We start from the raw sequence: 10,102 nt of genomic DNA, 5'->3' as shown, positions 1-10,102 counted from the left end.
CTAACAAAGCCCACAAACAAAAAGCCTGGGGTGTTAGGGTTTTCCCCTTTTCCTTTTGGAAAAGCACACTCCGAAGCTGTCAAGCTACAAGCGTCCCCCAGCTCCCCTCACCGGGCGCCGCTCCGCAGGCGGGAAACACCGGGGAGGCCACGCGAACCCAGAGAGCGGCGGTGCTCGCAGCCCGGGCGCGGCCCCGCGCTGCCGGCCCCGGACGGAGCGCGGCTCCCGGCAGGAAAGCGGCTCCTCCTCCGGCACGCAGGGGCGGTGCCGCCCCGGAGACCCTCCCCGCCCGCTCCCCCTGCCCGGCGGGGCCGGCACCGGGCCCCGGGGAGCCCCGGCGGCGCCCGAGCCCCGCGCCCGGAGCGGACAGAGCGGCCGATGCTGGCCGGGCCGGCTCAGCAGCGCCCGCGCCGCCTCTGCCGCCCTTTGCCGGCCCGGCGCCAGCCGCCCTCGGCTCCGCACGGCGGCTCGCACCGGCAGAGCGGCTCCCCCGCTGCCGCGCCGGCCCGGCCGCGCTCAAATTCCCCGGCCGCCTCAGCAACTGCCCAGGCCGTGCCAGGAGCGCTCCCGAGCGGGAACGTTCCGGGCCGGGCCACGGGCAGAAGAAGCACCCTCAAATGCAGCGGGACAGCCAGATTGCAACCCTGCAAACGCTGCCAGAGCTGCAGGTTCCCGCAACTGAACCCCGAAACTGACGCCGCAGGTGGGGCTCAGCTCACTTCAGCCAACACAAGGGCAAATAAATGTCTTCTCTCCTTCTTCCCTTCAATTTAATCCCCTAAATTAGCAGAAAAGAAGTGGTTTTTCTCAAAACTCTCAAACGATGGGGAAAGGAGGATTTTTACCTCAATTCAAACCCTTAAAAAGCAGGGATAACAGGGCTTTTCATGAGCTATTTGAAATTTTAGCATATGAAGAATGCTTTTTCCCTAGAGTTTGACTCATTCTTAGTTCTGAAAGTCTGTGCATTTTAACAGTCTTACTAAAGACAAATTTCTTACATAAACAGCTCATGTAGACATGTAGAAAGGTTCATGCCTGCGTGTACAGTTTATGTTTTTGATTAGATCCTGTCTTTGAGGAACTGCTCACTGTATTTCTAAATTGTTTTCAAATGTGACATCCTGGTATCTTAACTGTAGAGGGTGAGAAATACCTTCAACGTTTTCTTTCACACTGTAAACAAAACTAAGTTCAAAACAGCTCTGAGAGAGTAATGAATTAAAAGTGAGATGTTTAATTTAGTCTGGGCTTCAGTTCATTTTGTTCTTAGTCCATTATTTATAAGAGGTTTTATATTTTACTGTAAGCTCTCAGTGTTTCAGGTCACCATTTTTCTGCTAAACCATCTATTGAATGAATAAAAAAATCTTCTATATACTGTTTCCATTCCTCATATTTATCTAAATTTATTCTTTGTTTCTCTTGTCACTGCTTTCCTGACATTTTTTTCTTCTGGAGGATGGCCTAGCAAAATACATCAATTTTATGAGTTCCAAATAGAAAGAGGTTGAAGAAAAACAGTTGAGTAATATTTACAGGGGCAAAGACTACTTCAAAATTACAAAATAGACTAATCTGCTTTGCATGAAGGACTAATTAATTAATCCAGTCCTAACGTATGCTTTTGCACTTTTATTTCTTAGAGGGTAAAACATGCAGTAACAGGTTTTTAAACTTGAGAACCCCATTTCTTGGATGCCTTGTAGAACTGGACATATCAGGAGCCTGGGAGGATGAGCTTGCTGCAGAGAAGGACTTTTCCTTTCCCCTCATCCATGTGGGGGAGCACCAGGTCTGGATATTCTCCTGAGTTGAAGCTACTTCTGGTTTATAAGTGCCTTCAGAACACCCTGACCAGTGAGTATTTTGTCCTAAACTAAGAGAAAACAGAGCTGATAGCAATGGATCCTCTCTAGCTGTTTGCTGTTCATATTTTCATATTTTGCTGTACCTGTCTATTCTAAGCTGGCTACACTGTAATTTATTGTGGTTATTGGAAAATGCAGAAACTGGAGCCAGCAGAAATTGATGTAGAAGGCACTTTGCTTGTAGAAGCTACTTTGCTAGGGTGGACAGTATTTCTGGGTTTTTATTGAGCTCTTATTTTCTGCCTTTATCTAGATGAAGGTACATCTGCCCCTTCTGTTATGCTACTCCCAATGAAAAATTAGATTATTTTTGCTTTCTTCCTTGGAGAATCCTTTAACCACGAGGAGGTTATGGAAGAGGTAAGCACCATCACTCTGCACATCTTTAGAAGAAAAGAAGAAGAATCCTGTTCTTGTTTGGAGCAGAAATTGTGGGATCATGCTCATCAGGCATTCTCTGGACTCTGCACACATTGTCACCCTTTGTGATACTACACTGGGGATTGGATAGACCACTTGTAGGTGTTTCCATCTTCTTGATGTGTTTTGGACACTAAGTTCCCCCTCAGTGTTGTAGGAGTGAAGATTTCACTGGAGGTTAGACTAAAAGATAGACTAAAAGACGTGACTAAAAGGTACAGACCTAAACTCTCAGATTCATTAATGGAGTTGGATGCCATGAGTTTCTCTGAAAATCACTGCCCTCAGCCATTTTGGGTGTCTTCCTTGGCGACACACATTTTACATGATGTCCTGCTTTTGGACCTGTATCTCTTCACTGACAGCAGTGGGGAGAATCACTGCACAGAACAGGACTGGGTCTGGGTGAAGCCAGGACTGCACTCAGCTGCTGCTCAGTACCTGCTAGATATTCTCATGCCCAGTCTCCACAAGGCATTGCTGTAGCATGTGGGATTTGCCTGTTCTAGGCTACAAGAAGCTGAGTGCTGTTTATAATTACTTTCTAATTTACAGAGCATAACATGGTTTGGCTTTAAGCATAAAGAGAAAAAAAAAAGAGTTTTTAATTGCAATTGGAGCAAATCATAATATGGAAGCTGCTGGCAGTACACCTTCTGGTGTAGAGAAGTCTTATATGCAGTGATTTAGAGAGTACATTAAATTAATCACAAACTCTTAGAAGTTAATATTAACTCAATTAGACTGAAATCACCCTTATATTTTATTTTTGGAAATTCATTAAATAAGGATGTTTGTGCTCATGTTCAGTTGTATCAACTGTCTCATGATCCATTTGCTTGCATCTTTTTCTTTCTACAAGTCCTTGACACCTACAAATTATAGAAGAGAGCAGTCATGCCTATAGTTAAAACACTGTCTAAATCCTTAACAGGATTGAAAAAAATTCACTCTGGTAACAGCATCCCATTTTTGCCTCAAGATGTGCAACTAATTGCTTTCTGGTTTTCTTTGGGGTTTTTAATGCAATTTTCTCTTTTTTAATCTTTATTTTGTTGATTATTTATGACTCTCATGAGCAGATGTTGCATTTTATGTTCTTAAATAGTTATGTCAGTGTATTCACATAGATAAAAAAAATCTGGCCTACAATTGTCAATATCACTATCTTGGTGGGCAGTTTGATAAATTTTTTTTTTCGTCAACCTTTAATTTGCATTTAAGATACTGCATAAACATTGATATGGTTTTGATATGTTATCACTTATGAAAGGCTCTCGTCCCACCAATAAAAAAGATACAAACCAAAATGAAAAAAGTCTTGTGGCAAGATAAGATATCTGCTGACACAGAAAAGCATAATTGCTTGCCAATCACTGCATTGTTTCTCAACATCCGTTCTGGGTTTGAACACCTGTATGTCCAACAAACACCAAGAACTTTCATTATTCCATAGCTGTTTTGAACAGAAAAATGGCTTTTAGTGACATTTCAAGTGCAATAATCCTATTTGCATTGGTACGCATAGCTCACATGTGTTTCACTTGTTTTCTGTCCAAAACAACATTCCTTTTGCAAAGTTTAGCTTTGGATATGGAAAAATACAAGGGTTTCAAATGCCATTCGCAGACTTCAAACTAATGTCTACCTTAGAGCTCTTGAGGAATTGGAAGTGGAGCTTAGCTGTGAGTGCTTTAGTTGTAGTTTCTGTTGCTGAAGTGGAAGGTTTAGCTCACTCTATCCTTAGTGCATCTGCCAAAAAACTGTTATGACAACTTCCAATTTTTATTTCATTTCAGCAGGAAAAAAAATTACCTGAGTTATGAACCTATAATATGAATTTGGAAATATCAGTTAGCCACTTTCCTGAAAAGACTGGAAAATTCTATTTTTTAAAGTTTATTTTGAATAGGTGCATTCAGAAGGAGTCCTTTCTTGCTGATAGTGCAGTGGCCTCTGAAAGGCTCCAGTTAAGGCTTAATAGACATGGCACAAAAGATGTGGTATAAATTTAGCAAAAGAAGTTAATAACAGTGTGCAAAAATCTCAGATGGCATCGATGAGTTTATCTCCCCTGCACTCAGTGGTGTGAAATCAGTCTGCAGCAGCACTAGTTCCCATGTGTTTATGTAATTGTGGGAATAAAATCTAATGAAGCTCCTGAAAGTAAAATTTTACCTTTTGTTATTCATTTTTATTTCCTCCCATTGCCATTTTTGGGTCAACAAACTCAGAACAAGAGCAGAAGCAGTATGAATATTAGCATTGCATATTACTATTGAAATATATATTTGAAATATAGGAGTGGGAATATTCCTATTGCATATGTAGGTGTGAGTAATTTAAAAAAAATTAAACTGGTTTTGACTGTTACATGTGCTTGCATTTAAATATTAATTTGTGTAAATCAAACCTCAGGTGCATAAAGACAATAACAAAGCTGCAAAGGGATGCTCCCTCCTCTCTTTCTGATCCTAATTTTGATCTTAAAAAAAATCCTCAATGTTAAAATTCAAATATTTTAATTATTGTGTTAGGAAGAAGAAAGAAACAGAAGAGCAAGTGATTTTCTGCCTCTTTCTTTCATCCCAAACTTTGCCTAAAAACCTGAAGGTGCTTCTCACAGCATTGCCAAGTTACCCTACTTCAAAGGGATGCCTAGGATTTATAGTATTGGTTCCCTGGAAACTCAGGCTGAGTCTCTTTTGTTTAAAAGCCTTCATTCAGTTACTGAAGATCTTCTCTATTGATACAGTACATGTTAGATAAAGAATCTATATGCTTATTTTAGATATACCTCCTATTCTGTTACAACTTGATTGCTTTTGATAAATACTGCTAGAGGAGAACCTCAAAAGGAGTCACTGTCTTACTTGTCTTCTTCTGAGTTGTTGTCAGAAACTGCATTTAGTCTAAATATCCATGCTCAGCCCACCACTCCAGAGCTCTCCATAACAGGACATGTTTTTCCAGTTCTTTGTTTTAAAAGGGAATGTTTTCTATTAAATCCCTTGCATGAGACTCACATCACTATGACCTGAAGCAAATGTTTGTGTCTTGTTTCGTAAGAGGGGCTGGCTTGTGGGAGAAAGCAAGCCCCAGCAAAGACAGACCTGCATGTCTTGCAAAAGTAACTGTAACATATTTTTATCTTTGTCCTGCTATCAGGATGTAAACCTATCTAAATAGGGCCTGCACAAATTCTGATGTAGATACATCCATTACTTACAATGTGAGTATTGGAACTTTTGTGCCCAGGTCCAAAACTTACGCTATTGAATTTCACAGAACTGAGTAAATGGGCTGAATTCAACAGTCCCCAGAAAATCAGGGAGAGCATCCTTTTGTGCATGGGGGCAGGAAACATTTTTAGGAATTGCTGTCTTTGCCTTTCTGCAGTATTGCACCCAGGGCATCCCCGGGAAATGCAGACCTTGCTGTTGGCAGAAATGCTGTCACAGAAATGTGACTGCTGAGCAGCAAACCAAAGGGAGAACAAGTCCTGGCATAAATAATAACAGCCCTGGCTCTGCAGGGGCTGGAGCTGAGCAGGGTTTTGTCCTTGGCTGCAATTTCAGGCCTTCCCTTGGTGCCTCAGACACTCAGTGTTTGAAACAGTGACCTGCAGGTTGGGTTTGGCAGCCAGGGCTCTCCACAGCCCCACTGCCAGCCAGGAGGAGAGCAGCTTCCTAGCTTTCTTAGCCACTCTGAGCAGCTCTGCAGCTCTCTCCCTGTGCTTTCCGACGCAGCTCCAGTGTGGTGGCTGGGGTGGGGGGAAGGGAGGAGTGTGTGGGGGGGTGTCTGCATCTATCCCAAGGCTTCTCTCAGGAAATGGCCCGGCTAATTTTAGAAGCAAAAACAGTCAAAAGAGGCCCATTTCAAATGCAGCCAGAGTACCTCCCCTCTAATCAGCACTGAAATCTGATTGATGCTAAAGCCTTTCCTTAGCAGAATGTTTATTGCTCTTGAAGGGGGTGGGGAGAAAAACAACATAAGAGACCTTTTACAAGGCAGGCATAAGTGAACAGAAGCACTTTAAATATGAACTTGTGGGAACCAGCAGACTGATGCAATATATCACAGGGACAGAAAGGCCAGACGACAACTTTCTGAGTACATGGCATAAAATCAGATGGGGAGAAAAGAAACTGGTACTTTTTGCCTGACACGACCTGAGGAAAATTACTGGCTGTTATGCGGCTCTTGCATGGTTGTTTCAGGCATATCATGTTTTGAAGTGATTAAAATACAACTGGTGACTGCAGGAGCCCAAATGCCCTTCTGAATTGTGTGCAAAATGTGACAGTTGTTCCTTCAACCCAGGTAGTTTTCAGAACATGCTTCAGCAATGGCTTTTTTTTGCATTTGATTTCTGTATTCTTGTACTGAATGAAAACACAGGAAGTGCAAAATCTTGTGGCAATATTTTGTTTATAAGGGGAAAGGTCACCTCTTGTCAGGATCTGTGGGTGTTGTATGGATTCACACCGTGCCAGGAAGGTAGGGAAGACAAAATCAAAATTATGCACATTTTTCAATCTTTCATCTAAACTCTGCAGCACAAATTGAATTTTTTTTTCAGTGAACAGCTGTTGGAGAAAAAAATTTACTCCAGGAGTCAACTAGTGATAGTTTCATTATTTTCCTAGCAGGACTGCCAATGAAGGCTCCTCTCTTCCTCGCTGACTACAGGAGCCTGGGAAATGAAGAAAGTCCTAAAGAGAGAGAGTCACATCCATTTTCTGCTGTCTGCTCTTCAACAGACCTTTATCATGCTTCTTTTCACAGAGGGTGGGGTGTTTTTGCACTGGGTATTTTGTCTTATGGAACTATTACTACATTTGAAAATGCTACTTAGCTGCAGGCATAAGAAACAGACTTTAACCTAAATAGAGTAGACCTGAAACTGATGTATTTGGGCATGGCTTTAAACGCTCACATTTTGGGCTGCATATTATAGCTCAAGTTAAAAGGTACTGCATTGTTTCTAATTGTATGTACATTTCTCCTCTGATTGCTACATATGAAAGAGCCAATTCCCTTTTATTTTTTGTAGGAAGGTACTTCCTGGTCTTCCTAATAGCTTCAGAAAAAGAGCAGTTTTTCTCTGTAGGAAATATCTGCCACAAACCTAGTGCCAGTCTAGAACATTTTGTTACAGCTGATTGTGCCTCAAATCTCATCTTTCGGACATTTTGGGAATAATTCTTTTCTCTCTGTAGTCTGGACTAACATGAACACTGGTGAACGATTTCTTGCATGATTTAAGTTCTCAGAGCACAGCTGGTAAGTGCAGCAGCAGTCATGTAATGTACAACTTGTTACACCTGTCTGCTCTAGTGGGTTTTACCAAGCTCTTGCCACAAATTCTAGTGGGAACAAATGAGTCTGTGCTGAAGGCTTTTGACAAATCCAACCAGGAACATTTTTTGAGAACTGTAGGACCTTTTTGAGGATGAATGTAAAGATCTAATATGAGGCACGGAAGTGAGAGCCTTAAGGCAAGGAAACTGCTTCATTGTTTGTGCTCTTAAAATTGCTTTAGGGTTCAAGTCACTCCTGAACCAAAAACAATAAGATATTAGATCTCAGCAAACTCATGGATGTCAGAGCTATTTTGAGAAATTGGAATACTACATAGTAACCACATATTTGCCATGATATGATGTGTGGCCCCAATTCAAAGAAATTGTAAATACTGCTGTTTGTCCAAATTATTATTCCCTTGCTATGTCTAAACTTCAAAGAAAAACAGTCTCTTAATAGTTTGTATGCTTCTATAAATAATATTTCTCTTTATTGCATACTGAGAAAAGAATAGTATTCAATGAGTCACACTTTTTGTGGGGTCTGTGGACAAAGCTCTCAAGGCTTTATGAGCTTTTACAATGTGCAAAAGCTTTAAGGTTCAACAGTCTTGCTTCTTCCAGCAATAAATTAAAGGCAGATTCTTAAAATATTTCAACATGAGTAACAGAACTTGCTTTAAGAAACACCTTGGTACTAAGTTGCTCTCAGATTCAAATGGTGGAGAGCAAAACCTCCTCCTTATGGGTAAGGTGAAGGAAAACTTTGTCCAGACATTTCTTGGGTGTGATTGGTGTTATTATTTAATAAGGTGGAGGTAATGTGTTCACTGAATGCTGTAATGCAAAACTGCCAGGATTGATTTGGGAGTTTTTATTTACTTGAAATGAAACCTACTTAAGAGAAGTGAGATTTGGCCATCATTTATTGCAAGTGGCACAAATCCTGTTCTGTTACAGCCCTAGTCCTGTTGAAGTGCATGGTAGCAGAGAGAAAAAATTGACCTTCCTTATTATAATTTACAACTATTTGACCTTCCTTATTATAATTTGCAACTTTGAGCCAAATTGGCAGATAAGCTGCTTCAATACCATTTTGATAATTTTGATATTTCTCTTGTATAAGAATTGCAGTATGCGGAAATTCCATTGGGATTGTATCTTTTGTAAAATGACAAGCCCAAAACCTGAAAAGACAGTGATTTTGAGGCATGCAGTTCCTTGCCTACAGAATTATCTTTTGCAAATAAGTACCTTTGAGTGGCCTGGGGCAGCAGACCTGCAATTTTTTGCTGTCCCACGTAAATGTCAAGAGGTGTGAAGTTCGGTGGATGCATCTTGATGTTTTACCAGGCCTGGCTTAGCTGGAAGGTTCATGGCAGTATTGTTCATTTTGTCAGAATAAGAGCTGAAATAATAAGCCCACTTCTGTGACTGAGCACAGCTTTATCTTCAGTACCCATCTGATAGGAGAGAGAAGCAATCAGAGCCACAGTAAGGATGGGATCACCGGGAAGCTATTGAATAAGGTTATTTGAAGAAATTTCCTGTGTCTTCAGATACTTAATCCAGAAATCTCTCTCCATTTTGCAATGGCTTTGAGGGAAGCATATGATACACTGAAAGATACTGAATAATCTTCTGACTGACCAGATCGATTCCATAATGTTGTCAAAGAGCCCAGTAAATACATGGGGGAATAATTTCCATTTATGTGCAAAAGCAAATATAACTGACCTTTTAATACACTTCTGCAGTCACGTCTGTGAACTTTGCATCCTCAGAGGTTGCATTCAGATTGCCTCAAAAGCTACGCCCAAACTTAGAAGATGAAATGAAACTCTGAAGTTTAACTTTTTTTTCACCCTTTTGAGGATGAGGTTCTCCTGAAAAACCTTGGTTTGTTGATTTCTCCTCAGCTTTGGAGCAGAGGTTTCTTATCTCCACTATGCTTCCAATTTCTGCTTTGCTAAAATGTGACAGTCTCACTTCTTTCAATTTGGAGATTAGAGAGAATGATGCTATGTTACTGAAGAATATACTTTGAATTTGTCTTTCATTAGATTTTTACAGGTGAAAGTACTATAAAACTAGTAATTGGTCCTATATGATACACTCTGTAAGGAAATGCAAGATTTAAGATTTCTAGGTGAAAGCACTGAGATGAGGCATTGTGCTACCAATGTTTCAGGAACTATTTAAACACAATAAACACTGTGAAAATGGACTGCTGCAAAGGAACTGTGGTATTTCAGAAACTCCATGCTTGCAAGGGGAGCAGCTCTTGCACCCTTTTCCCTCTCTGCTTTTGCAGAATTTGCAATAGTTTTTGTAGGATTTCATGAAGACTCCTCATGAAAGGAGAGAACACAGAACATGCTGTATTCTTTTTACTCTAAGTGTGATTTTACTCTACATACTAGACAAATGTCAGATGAACTATAGGGAAATATTTGATTACATGGGAAATCTGCTCTTAGGGCTAGTGGTTTTTTGTTTAACTGC

General features: G+C 40.9%; 1 long non-coding RNA gene across 5 annotated transcripts in view; it reads left to right on the top strand.

The window, feature by feature from the left end:
• Positions 1-460: 460 nt before the first annotated feature.
• The window catches only part of LOC136560108 (uncharacterized), a 65,914-nt gene continuing 56,272 nt past the window's right edge, over positions 461-10,102 (top strand). For 3 of the 5 annotated variants that reach the window (XR_010784085.1, XR_010784082.1, XR_010784084.1), the window contains exons 1-2: positions 461-703; positions 1,710-1,860. This is a non-coding gene — a long non-coding RNA (uncharacterized lncRNA). Of the gene's footprint in view, positions 704-1,709; positions 1,861-2,124; positions 2,232-10,102 lie in introns of all 5 variants that reach the window. The other 2 variants (XR_010784081.1, XR_010784080.1) reach the window with 1 other exon arrangement.

Source organism: Molothrus aeneus, chromosome 9, assembly GCF_037042795.1.
Source record: "Molothrus aeneus isolate 106 chromosome 9, BPBGC_Maene_1.0, whole genome shotgun sequence".
NCBI lineage: Eukaryota > Metazoa > Chordata > Aves > Passeriformes > Icteridae > Molothrus > Molothrus aeneus.
Note: the sequence above shows the minus strand (reverse complement) of the source record. Positions and strands in the feature narration are given on the sequence as shown.